Source organism: Myotis lucifugus, unplaced genomic scaffold (genome assembly GCF_000147115.1).
Source record: "Myotis lucifugus unplaced genomic scaffold, Myoluc2.0 scaffold_69, whole genome shotgun sequence".
Classification (NCBI taxonomy): domain Eukaryota; kingdom Metazoa; phylum Chordata; class Mammalia; order Chiroptera; family Vespertilionidae; genus Myotis; species Myotis lucifugus.
The window spans coordinates 4,741,604-4,753,963 of record NW_005871117.1 but is presented as its reverse complement, the minus strand read 5'-3'; the positions used below and the strand labels follow the sequence as shown (position 1 = coordinate 4,753,963).

The window sequence follows — 12,360 nt, the reverse complement described above, 5'->3', positions numbered from 1 at the left end:
ATAATTTCTCCACACATGGGCAATGATAGCATCCGAGCAGGAAGTTGTGTGCCCTGTCTCTTCACGGCACACATGATGACACAGGTCACTCAGCTGAGCAGAGCAGACATGGAGCCAGGTCTTTCAACCTGCCCATGGTCTTCCTGGGTTTGGCTCTCGCCAAAGAGAAAAAATAGTGGCACAATGTGAATGCACTGAACACCCATGAACTATACACTTTAAAAATGATTGAAACAGTGCATTGGATGGTATGCATATTTTACTGCTGTGTTCATTGGCTGAGGGCTGCCATAACAACAGAAATGTATTGTCTCAGTTCTGGAGGTTAGAAGTCCAGAATCGAGGTGTCAGCAGGCTCGGTTCCTTCTGAGGGCTGTGAGGGAGAATCTGGTTTGGCCTCTCTCCCCGCTTGCTGGTCTGCTGGCAATCTTTGGCATTCCTGCTTGTAGAAGCATCTTTCAATCTCTGCCTTTATCTTCACCTGGTGTTCGTCCGACGTGCGTGTTTCTCTGTGTGCCCGAATTTCCCCTTTTTAGAAGTACAACAGTCAGATTGAATTAGAGTCCACCCTACTGACCTCATCTTAACTAATTACATTTGCAACGCCCCTATTCCCCAGTAAGGTCACAGTCTGAGGTACTGGGCGTTAGGACTTCAACATATGAGTTGGTGTGTGGGGGGAGGGGAGGCGGGTTACAATTCAACATAAAGCAACCACAATAAAAATAAATTGTGGCTACCTTGTACTCACTATCAGATTATAGGCAGGGGGAAAACACCTTTTGTGAAGTCTCAGGGCATTGCTCATAGTAGGTCTGAAAAATGTGTTTCTTGACTTGTGTTAAATCTAGTTCCAAGCAGCTAAAAGGGCTTGAACCTCCCAGTTTCCACAATGAGTCCTCTCCTGGCCATGAACTAGAAAGATTAATGATTAGTATTGTTTCCAGACATGTATTTAATAAACTCTATAAAACTGGTTCTTTGGTTGGCTGAACTCAGCAGCCCTGAGGCCATCTCGTTTCCATTATTCTATCCTCAGAGAAGAGGGAGCTTGAGCTAGAGCAAGCTGCATTCTGCACTGACTTGTTTTGCATGTGAACAGCTTATTTTTATTTAAATGTTTCCCCCTTACTGTTTTACTGAGAAAGTCTTCAAACATACCGAAAAGTTGCAAGAATGTCACAATGAACACTTAGGTACCCTCTCCCCCTAGCTCAACAATTAACTCGTGTGTGTGTGTGTGTGTGTGTGTGTGTGTGTGTGAGAGGGAGAGAGAGAGAGAGAGAGAGAGAGAGAGAGAGAGAGAGAGCCATTTGGAACGAAAATGTTGGCATTATGATGTTTCACCCCCAAATACTTCAACGTGAATTTCCTAGGAACAGGCTGTTCTGCTACATAATCACATTGTGATTCTCACATCTGAGAAAGCTAACAATAGTTCCATAGTCTTATTTCATATCCAGTCCACACTCAAAGTTGACCAGGCTGACTTTTCAAAACTTCTTAATCTAAGGAATTCCAAATCTGTGAGGCTTAGGGTCCCGACAGTCTTGCCTGTGCAAAGGGACATTCTGGAGTTCTTAAACATGTGACCCGATGACAAAGCTCTCTGGGCCACCACAGGAAACTGTTTTCCTCGTTTCCTCTCACCAGCTCTTCTGAATGCTCACATGAGTGCTTGGGGTGGGGTGCTCCTGGAATGCCTCTGATTCTAAACAATGGCCTTTTGAGGGGGACCTGTTTGGCCTGGGACCTGCTAGGTCCAGGACCTCCCTGTGGGAGTCACCAAAGGGAGCAGGGCGGGGGGGGGGGGGGGGGGGAGACTCACCTGGATGGGGGCAGAGACTCCCAGACTGAGCAATGCCCCCTCCCAAGTTGGCCAGATCCCAATCTGGCGTGGCTGCCTGCTGCCATTGTCATGGGCATTTTCTGGGGAGTTCCAGACGGCGCCACCACACAGAGGATTGTCTTGGCCTTTAAAAAGGCCACAGATCAACACTGATGAAAAAAAAAAAGAAAAGCTATGCAGTAAACTTGACTGAGTTTTGGGGGCAGAGTCCTCTTTCTCTTCCTCCTCTGCAAATCCAAGGCTCAAGATTAAGCTCAAGATTTTAAAAACCACTTCATAACTAGAAGCAGCATTAATTGGTAGAATTGTACAAATAGAAAGGGGGCCAGAAGGATGGAGGGTGTGGGGAGACTATCTGGGCTGTGATGCAAGGCTGCCTTCCTCCTCCATCCCCCAGGCTTGTTCGAGCTTGGCTGCAAGTCCCAGCCAATGTATTTCTGGTTGGGACGGGAGCCAGGGGTCAGATAAAGTTCCAATGTATTTTGCAGCAGTCCTGACACTTTGCCCAGTGCTTTGGGCCTGTGGCAGCTGCCAGGGTGTGTTGAGAAAGCCAGGCCAGACAGAGCTAGTTTAAATGGGTTTGAGGGAGCAGGCAGTTGACTAACCAGACAGCTCAGTAACATTCAGCACAGTAACATCTTCATGGCCATGAAAGGCCCTGCGCTCCATTCCTAGGGAGCCACCAGCAGCCACCATGCTAATCTGCCCACAGCTCAGGGACCAAGATCTGTGCTCCCATACTATTATCTTTACTCAGACCAGTAAACAATCAACACAGCCAAGCACTTGACATGCATTATCTAATTTAACCCTCACAACAGCTCAATGAGGTAGGAACTGTTATTACCTCTCCTGGCCATGAACTAGATAATAGCTAACACAGACAGCTAACAAATACACGTACATACGTCGGGCCTGCTTCTAAACACTTGCCATGCATGAACTAACTTACTAGGGAAACTGAGGCACCGGGGGACAAAGGCAGTGGCCAGGGCCAGGGGCACGGCCGGTAGGTGTGGACCTGAAACCACTGGAAACTGGGTGACTCCAGAATGGTGGTCCACCTGGCACCTCCCCATGATTTTCCAGACGGGGAACCTGTGCTGAGACACAGGGGAAGAGGAGCCGGGGTGGGACTAAAGCGAGGGTGAAGGTTTGCATTCTGTCCCCTTCCCGACGAACATAATGAGAGGCACCCGTGGGAATGGAGGCTCAGACATCTGACCCTGAGCCCGCTGCCGTTCTTCCTTCCTCTCCCCTGGCCCAGTTGGTCGGAATTGTGTTGTTCCGGGTCTCGTGGGAGCTGTGGGACAGACAGCAAGTGGGCAGGCGGGCAGGAGGCCTTTTGCTTACTCCAAGCTGCCTCTGACCCTTCTCAACTCCAAGGCATCCCGAGGGCATAGAAGCTGCCTTGTGTGCCTCCCATAGCGGGCGGAGGCTGCGTGTCCCAAAGCTGGAGGTGAGCCAGCCGGGCCCAGCTTTGCACCAAGGCCAGGCTTCCTGTCACATTTTGGCTCTGCTGACAGCCCAAGGCCACCTGCAGTAATGTCACCTGGGAGGGGGAGCCGGGCTGCCTGGTGTCAGTGCCACGCTCATCATTGTTCATCATTGTCCTCGCCAGCTGTTTTCACCGGCCCGAGTGGACAATCACACACCCAGAAGAGCTGCTGTCCTCATCCAGGCTGCCCTCAGCTCCCGCACTCAGCCTTTGGACTGGACTCTTGAGGGCGCCCGGCGGCGTGCTCAGAGGCAGCGCCTCCAACACAGGGGCGGGTCCGAGAAGACTTCCGGAGGAGATGCTGCCTAATCCAGGTGTAGTTATGTAATAAATGTGACACCGTCTGCATCCTCCTCCTCAGGGGTATTCAGGTTGCTGTGTACCCTCTCGAGCTTTGCTTATGTTGACACACATATCTATGCCTTTATCTACATACATGCCCAGCCCACTTCCCTGCTTGTTTAATTAGAAAGGGGCCAATTTTATTGTTGAGAAAGAACACTTTTTCCTGAGCTGGGTATATGGAGATGAAGGAAATGCACATGGTCTCTCAGAACTCCATTATTATTTTATTGTTGAGAAAGAACACTTTTTCCTGAGCTGGGTATATGGAGATGAAGGAAATGCATATGGTCTCTCCCTCAGGCCTTCCCTTCCAATCCTGGGAGAGACAAACTTCTCCCAAGATGCAGGAAGAGCTGAAGAGGCAAGGAACAAGGGCTAATAGGGCTCCTGACGGGGTGCCCTGAAAAGACCTCTTCACTTACATGTAAGTGGAGAGCTGGATGAGAAGGAGCCTATCTTCGAGGGGTGTAGGGAAAAGCATTCCGGGAAGAGGGAACGGCATGAGCAAGGACACGGGAGTGTGAATATTGTGCAGTGTGTTCTGGGGAAGACTCCTCCTAAGGCCACAGTGTGAGGGTGTGTTTGGGGGTGAGGCCAAAGAGGGAGGGTAGAATCAATGTTAGAAAGCCTCCACGGCCAAGCCAAGGGATTTGGACGTGATTCTATAGGCAACAGAGAACCACTCATGACACTCAGTCTCCACAGGGAACATGGTGGCTCCAGCCTGGGAAGACGCAGGAGACAATTAATGTTCGGGAGGAAGCTCTGTTTCAAGAAATGGAAGGTGTTTTCTTCCGCTTGCGAGAAGTTCAAGGCCTGTCCTGAGCTTAGGGCTGCCCCCAAAGCGGAGTCCCTCATGACTGATTCCCTACAGAAATGCAGCCCAGAGTCAGGGGCTTAGCTCAAGGGGAAGAGCGAGCTCATGCCAAAGGCAGAAGCTAAGGCCCCGAACGTCAGCCTTCAGCTCCAGCCCTAAACCCACCGGACCTGGGAGACAGAGGCCAGGAAGAGCTCCAGGACTGAATGAGTCTCCTGGCTCCTTACCTCCAGAAACCCCGCCCCCAGGAGTCCCCTCCCCAAGTCCCCTTAGCCCCCCCTGTCTCCTCCCCCCTGTACCCCCCCCGCCCCCCCGCCCCAACACACAAGTTGCTGAAAAAATCGTACCGAGGTGGCCAGGAGTTTCCTGCCTTCTTGCTAAGCTGGCTTACTCAATTTCCCCCATTTGTCTGCTCTGAGCCGAGGGAGCAAAGGGCAACCATCAAAGGTGTCTGGGACGAGGCTCCGGCCACCGCCGGGTGAATGGGCCGTGGGGGACTCAGCCTGACCCGGGGAGGGAGGAGAGGGCCGGGCTGGGGGCCAAGGCGGAGGGGGGCCCCGCCCGCCGAGTGCGGTGTGTGCAACGTGCGGGACAGCGCGAGCGGCTGCGGCTGGATGAGGCAATCGTGGGCGACGTGCTGCGGGCGGGGCCGTCTGCGGGCGCTGGGCGGGTGGGGGTGGGGGTCGGGGTCGGGGTGGGGAGCCCCTCCCCCGCTCTCCCGGCCCCTCGTGCTTGCACAGGCCGGCCCGCGGCTGTGCACACAGAATACCAGGAGCCCCCCTTGCCCGTAAACCTCGGACGACCTGGGCTCCCCGGTTCATCTGCCCCGGGCGATTGGTGTTCTGTTCCGCCGGCTCCACCCCCGCGCGGCGCTGACAGACACGGGAGCTCCCGGTGCCAACCCGCAGCCGCACCTGGGCAGCCCACGTGGTGCCGCACGCGGCCCGGCCCACCTGCCCCGCTGGGTTTGCAGCGCTGTGCTCAGCAGGCCCCCGCGGTTTGTTGTCCCGTGTCTGTTGGAACAAGGGCTGAGCTGTGTGTCCTTGCAGGAAGTTGCTTCAGCTCTGAGCCTCAGATAAGTCAGTCATCTGTCCAACGGGGATGCCGATAATACATAGTCTCTCATTGGTTGACACCAGATAGCGGCTACAAAGTGTGAAGCCCCAGTGGTCCTAGGACTGACCCAATAAATGACAGCCGTGGGGGGAACAGTGAGCTACACGCCCCAGCTGGGCTCGGAGAGTCTGTGATTCGGGCAAGATTGGGCTTCTGGTATTTTTCCCTTCCCTATATCATATTCATCTTTTCTGCACTATCATCCCTTCTCTCTTCACTCAGAGCCTGCAACATGCATTCATTCAACACGAATCTTGATTTTAGTGGCTACTGTGTGGCATTAAAAACTCTCGCTGAGTATGGGGCACCCCAGGGACATTACCCAGGTGGTGCCAGCTCCACCTGCACCCTGCCAGCCTGGGCCCCTGCCAGCTCTGGCCGCCGGCTCATTGGAGGACGTCACTTCCTGCCTCAGTCTCTCCATCTGTGCATGGGGATCAGAGGCCTCCTCTCATCTCCTGGGACTGGCAGAGGCATGAGTCAGATAACGGTGGGGAAAGCCCGGAGAAGCAGAAGGAGGCTCTCACTGGAGCCAGGGCCTGCCTGGCTGATGCAAGGTTTGGGTTTTTCGTGTAATCCAGCCCGTGGGAGTGGGATGGCGCAGGGAATGTGCTTAGCAGGGAGAGCACTGCCTGTCCCCACCGCCTCCCCTCCACGGACACACCAGACAGCTGGGGTGTGGGGACACAGCCTCGGCCCAGGAGCCTAAGAGGCTGCCTCCCCCAGCGTTGGGACCACCAGCAGGTTTGCCATCCCCTGGATCTGTCTGCCTTTCCTGTCAAGTGGGGGTCATGCCATTTCCCTCGCTGGGCTGTTGTAAAGTACCCCCACCCCACTCCAAATCAGAGGGGCCGTGACGGCTGGTAGGGGCTCAGGGTGAGAGAGGAGGCAGAGGAAGGCAGCCTCAGTCGAAGTCTTGACATCTTCTCGTCACCCAGACGAGTCTCCAGAGGCCCCTCCTGAAAGAGTCAGAGCTCAGGGTACCCTCATCCAACGTCAGACATACGGACCACCACCTACACCCCATAATGCACCGCGTTTCCCTCGGACTTGGGCCCAAAGCGGTCTCTACCGTATGCTCGCTATATGATGTTGAGCAGGTTACTTATTGTCGTTGGCCTCCATTTTTCCACGTGTAAAAGGGGGATGGTGATGCCTCTGTGTAAGGCCGTTGTGAAGATGAGAGACAACAAGGTTAATGTGAAGTGTTCATAACAGTGGTCATTGTTGTTGTAAAATGCAGCTCCTGTCCCCTCTGCCCCTCACCTTTACCTAACACAGGTGGGGACCAAGGAGAATATTATCGTCTTGGGTCTTTGGGACAGAAATGTAATGAAAGAAAAAAGAAATGTGTACTGAAATCTTCAGGGTCCTTTTGTTTGTTAAAAGCTGATAGCCTTGCCTGGCCGGTGTGGCTCCGCGGTTGAGCGTCAAGCTATGAACCAGGTCACAGCTCGATTCCCAGTCAGGGCACAGATCCAGGTTGTGGGCTTAATCCCCAGTAGAGGGCCATGCAGGAGGCAGCCCTTCAATGATTCTCTCTCATCATTGATGTTTCTGTCTCTCTCTCCCTCTCCCTTCCTCTCAGAAATCAATAAAAAACACATTAAAAATATTTTTTAAAAAGTTGAATGCTCATACCATGAGCATTCAGGTAAAGAGCTCTGTTTGCTGTGGGAGATTATTGTCTTTGACATGTGATGAAAGACTTATACGGCATCCATTATATAGATGCGGAAACTGAGGCAGGGAGAGGCCAAATAACTTGTCTCAGGTCACATGGCCAGAAATGGCAGTGCCGGTATTTAAACCCAGGTCTGCCTGATTCCACACTGTCCCCCCGCACGGGCCTTCCTGCTGCTAGAGTTTCTGGGTGTGGTCTTGTCCTTTCCGGAATGGGCCTCCGAAGGTGTCCCGCAGGCCAGGGGCAGTCATGAGCATTGCTTCCTTGGTTTCCAGGGTGTGGCTCCAGCACACAGTAGGCCCTCAGTCTATGTTGCTGAGTAGGGAAATTGAGTCCCACTGAGGAGGGAGATGAGTCCTATTAGGAGGAAGTGATTCACACAGGCAGGCTGAGTGTGAGGGCTGTGTCTGTGTGTCCCCAAGTGTGTCTGTGTGGGGGTGGGGTGGGGAGTCAACGTGGTTCTGTGGGAGGGGTCTAGCCCCTGTCCCTCTGCTAACCTCAGTGAGGGTCAAGCCTTCAAATTGTAAAAAAAAACCAAAAAAACAAAATTGTATACCCTCCTGCCCCTCCCAGGCCCTGTCTGCTGGAGGCCTCTCTTCTCTTCAAACTCCACCCCACCCACCCCAACACCGCTCCTGTGTCTCAGCCTTCAAGGTGCTTCCTCCACATCTCAGCGCCCGATGGGGAGCCCGGGACGGGGAGGGGCCCAGGCATGAGGCATGAGTCTGACTTTCGGGGTCTCAGGTCATGCTCCTCCTGGGCTGGGCGGGCGAGTGTCTGGGGGCCAGAGCTGAGAAGCTGGCTCCTCCCTCGCCCAAGGAGAAGCTCTTTGGGTATCACTAAGTCTGGGCCCTGCTATTTTTAGGTGTCACCCCCTCCCTTCCCCTCCCAGCTTCATACCAGCAGAGGAAGGAAATGACTCACCTCAAACTCAGACAGGTAGAGGCAGCCTCAGTGAGCCCCAGGCAGGTCCTGCCTGGCTCCAGCCTGAGGGTTACTCCACCTGGGGTCACTCCAAAGAGGGGGGAACAAGTTGGGTTGGGAGCAAGTCCCAGGATCTCATTAGGCCTCTCTCTTGGACTCTCTCTTATCTGCTATTTATCTCACAGGCCTAGGGTACAACCACAGTGCCTAGGGTACAACCACAGTGCCTAGGGTACAACCACAGTGCCCAGGGTACAACCACAGTTCCTAGGGTACAACCAGACCTCCAACGGGCTGTAGGCCCTCTGCTCACCTACAAGCTGACTCAGGCCTCCGGCTACTATGGGCCTGTGGTAGGCCCCAATCCAGTCTGAGGGGGCCAGACAGGTCAAGAGGACTGACTGTGGTCCTCCTCATTAGTGGAGACCAGGGTTACAGAGAGAATGACCCTGTTCGGTGGGGGAAGGGAAGGGGTGATGACCCCGGGTATATGTGTGCTGAGTGGAGTGACCGGTTGTCTCAGTTTGCCCAGGTCTGAGGAATTTCTTGGGACCTGGGACGTCCAGTGCTAACCAAGAGGGTCCTGGGCAAGCGACAACAGCTGGTCACCCTGGCGTTGAGTTGTAGGCTGTGTCCTAGGGCAAGGGCAGGTGTGGCCTAGGCCTGCCTCTCTGTGGTCAGGGGACAGTTCTGTTCACCTCCACAGGCTATGCAAAAGGCCCGGAGCTCTGGGCTGGTTGAAAGACCAGAGAAACACCTTGGCTGGGCAGCTCTCTTTGCTAAAGCCAATGAGGGGAAGGATGGCCCAGTCAGCATAGTGTTGGGTGCAAGGGCAGAGCTGATGCTGGGGAGAGAGGGCAGCCACCCACCTTGGCGGGAGTGGGGGACAAACACCGGAATCGCAGGAAATGATGCCGAGAGCACCGGGTTTGCACCAGGGAAGCGTGGGTCCAGACCCACTGACTGCCCGTGCCTCAGTGTCTCCGGCTGTGAAATGGGAAGAGGGCACCTGCCTGCCCGCTCAGATACTTGCAGTGAGAGCTCTGCGAGAAGGCCTGGGCCCGTGGGTGGCACATGGCCCGCTGGGGCTGGGGGCGTTGGTTAGCCGGGGAGGCCGTGCTGGGGCTGCGCTCTTGGCTGGTCAGGGCAGTGGGAGGGGAGGCTTTGCCTTCCTATCCAGCCCGGATCGCCATCTGAGGCTGCCCTCCTTGGGACAATATAGCTCCTGGCCCTCAGGCTTCACCTCTGGGGTCCTGTGAGGGGAGCTGTGGCTGAGGCCCAGACCTCGATGGAGGCACCCCTTTCTTTTCCATTGTCCTACTCATCCTTCGGGTGTTGGCTCTTTTCCCACCGACCAGGGGTTAGTGGCCAGGAAGCAGCTCTGACACAACCGAGTGGGGTGGCGTAGGCAAGCCATTGTCTTTTCTGGGCCTCAGTGTCCTCATTGGTAAAATTGTGGGGTGAGATTAGGTCTCTGGTTTTAAAATTTTTATTTTAGTCACGGCACCTCTTTTACAGTCAAAGTTCTAATTACACCACATAAAAGAGAGAACTCTCACACCCCTGGGTCCCCAAGGGCTGGAGGGGACACAGTTTGAGAACCCCTCTTCAGGGTGCCTGCCGTCTCTAACGCTATTATTTGTGGCTCAGGGGCAAGGATGTCCTTGTTGCCTTTCCCAGGAAGCCCAGTAATTAGACCCCAAGCCCAGCACCTTCTACCGGGTATAGGAATCTTCCAATTCTTTACCTCCTGGCGTCGGCCTCAGCCCTTGTCACAGAGTTCAGTGGGGCCACAGACTCTTGTCCCTCCGCAGGGAAGTTCCAGGACCAGAACATTCTGGGCCCCAGCTAACCTTGTGGGGCACTTCTGGGCTTGGCAAGGACTCCGCATACCTCACCTCGTGCCCCACCCACCCCGGCCGCCCCACAGCCCGCTGGGTAGGTCTGAGAATCCCAGTTCACAGATGAGGAAAAGGGATCCTAGGCGTCCGGCTCAAGATCCCCCCACCTGAGGGTGCAGAGCTGGGCACCTTGCCCGGAACCCTGGCCACAGCCCAGGTTTTCCCTAGCTTATCCCTGGGCGCTGTCACCTGCAGGCGCCAACGACAGAAAGAAGAGGTGGGAGTCTTGGAGGAAGGCAGGGCAGAGGGAAAACTTCCTTCCTTACCCTGGGGCTCTAGGGCTGTATTCTTCCCAGCTAACCAGAGAGAATTCTTCCCAGCTAACCGCCCCACCCCCTCGCTTTCCTGGCTTCAGTTAGAGAGGGGCAGGGAGGGGTAGAGAGGGGCAGAGAGGGGCAGGGAGGGCAGGCCATCAGTAGCTGGGACCCCAGGAACAGGTAGGGGAGGGTGCCACAGCCAGGCAGCTGACCCGGGTCAGCCAAAGGCCCCGGAGTCTGCATTGACATCATCAGGGCCCTGCAGGGACGTGCTGTCTTCACACAGGCTTCCCAGGCTCTCACCACAACAGGCGAGGGGGTGGGGAGGGGCCAGAGCCCGGGCTCCCCATTCTCCGTTCTCCGTGTCCCTCCCAGTCACTGGGCTGGAAACAAGCTGAGCAGCGTCAACAGTTCCTCGAATTGTGTTACAGCCGTGCCTGCCAGCTCCGGAGCTAATAATACGAACAGATGTGGGTCACGCAACTCCATCCCCTGGCCTGAATCCTGCCTGACCCCGTGACCCAGGCCGGCAGCGGGGTGGGCTCCGTCCAGGGCTGGGGTCCTGGGGTGAGGCTGGGTCCAGGAGGGACCTGTTTGTTGGAAGCCCACCCCAGTCAGGCTAAGAGCCCATAGACTCCACGGTTGACAGGGGTGACATTAAAGACTAAATTGAGTTCAGTAGGATAATGGCAATTATAATAAAAAAACTTTAAATGATACAAATGAAAATTGCTTCTTTATGTATGATTTAAAAAATCATAACAAAAAAATGAAACAATGTCCTTTGCAGCTGAGGCTTGCAGCCTGATCTCAGGGCTTTGTGCCCAGGGCTTCGGTGCTGGAGGGACAGGGAGGTGAGGCCCCGAGCCGCCCGGAGAGTGGCCCTGAGCACTGCCTGTGACCTCTCCCAGCCGGGGCTCAGCCGTGTGGCCCCTGCTGTCAGGCTAGTGGTGGTCGTGGGAGGCCGTCCGACCTCCGGGGCCCAGCATGCCATCCTCGGCTTCCAGGGTCACAGGTAGCAACGCCCTGAGGTAGCAGTGACCCTGAGGCCCGAGGACAGGGCAGCGTGGGGCAGCCAAGGGACAGAGCTGGCTGCGTCCAGGAGTGGGCGGTGCCACCGGGCAGAGGCCTGAGTGCTGGAGAGAGTATCCTCTGTACTCATCAGGGCGGCGAGGGCTTCGGGGACCGGGATCAGAGGTCGTCTCGTGGATGAGCACTGTGTATGATTCCCACGCAGGGAGAGGAGACGGGCCTCTTCAGCAGGACTCTGCCTCCCCCGAGAGGCAGGGACAAGGCCCCACTCAGTGCTCACTTATCCCACAAGGACTGTACCTCCTCCCACTGTCCAGCCGGATGCCCCTGATGGGCACACCTCACGGGAGCCCTCTGAGGTCTGGGAGAAGTGTCCCTGGCCCTGTGTGCGAGTTTATGGCTGCAAAACCCTCTCCAGGGCTACCTTGGGCGGGGGGTGGGGGGTGGGGTGGAGGAAGCCGCGGAGGGACAGCCACCAGGGGCCATCACAAGTGGGTGGGCACCTTCTTCCTTCAGCGGTGCTCATGGAGGCCCCCCCGCCCCCCGTGTCCGGGCCCTGGGCTGCAGCACTGAACAAAGACAGGCCGCCCGACGGGCCTTGCTCTCCAGGGCGTGAAGCCTTCCTCTAAGAACTGCAGGGACATCTCCAGCATGACACTGTTCGAGGGCGGGGCCAGGCTGTGGGAACCCGGGCAGGCTCCCCAGAGGAGGTGGGGGTGGAGCAGCAGCAGGGAGGCTGCCGGCTGAAGGTACTGGGGCAACTGTCAGGAAAGGGTGGGTGGGGGAGGCTCCGCAGGCAGCGGGGTCAGAGCAGGAGGCCCTGCCAGCCACCGGGAACCAGGAAAAGGACCTGCCGTGTCCCTCTGCCCCCACGTTCCCTGTCGGTAAAGAGGTTGCCAGCATCTTCTGTGCTGCTCGGACTCTGTCTCTTGGGCCC

At 55.8% G+C, this 12,360-nt stretch overlaps 1 protein-coding gene across 8 annotated transcripts in view; it reads right to left on the bottom strand.

Annotated features, from left to right (window-relative positions):
- Positions 1 to 241: 241 nt before the first annotated feature.
- Positions 242 to 12,360, bottom strand: part of DNAJB12 (DnaJ heat shock protein family (Hsp40) member B12) — a 32,516-nt gene continuing 20,397 nt past the window's right edge. For 2 of the 8 annotated variants that reach the window (XR_002829675.1, XR_002829674.1), the window contains exons 9-10: positions 1,829 to 1,998; positions 242 to 528 (exon numbers count right to left, since the gene is read on the bottom strand). The gene's annotated coding sequence lies outside the window, so the exon portion shown is untranslated. Of the gene's footprint in view, positions 529 to 751; positions 916 to 1,161; positions 1,210 to 1,828; positions 1,999 to 12,360 lie in introns of all 8 variants that reach the window. The other 6 variants (XR_002829670.1, XR_002829673.1, XR_002829669.1 and 3 more) reach the window with 6 other exon arrangements.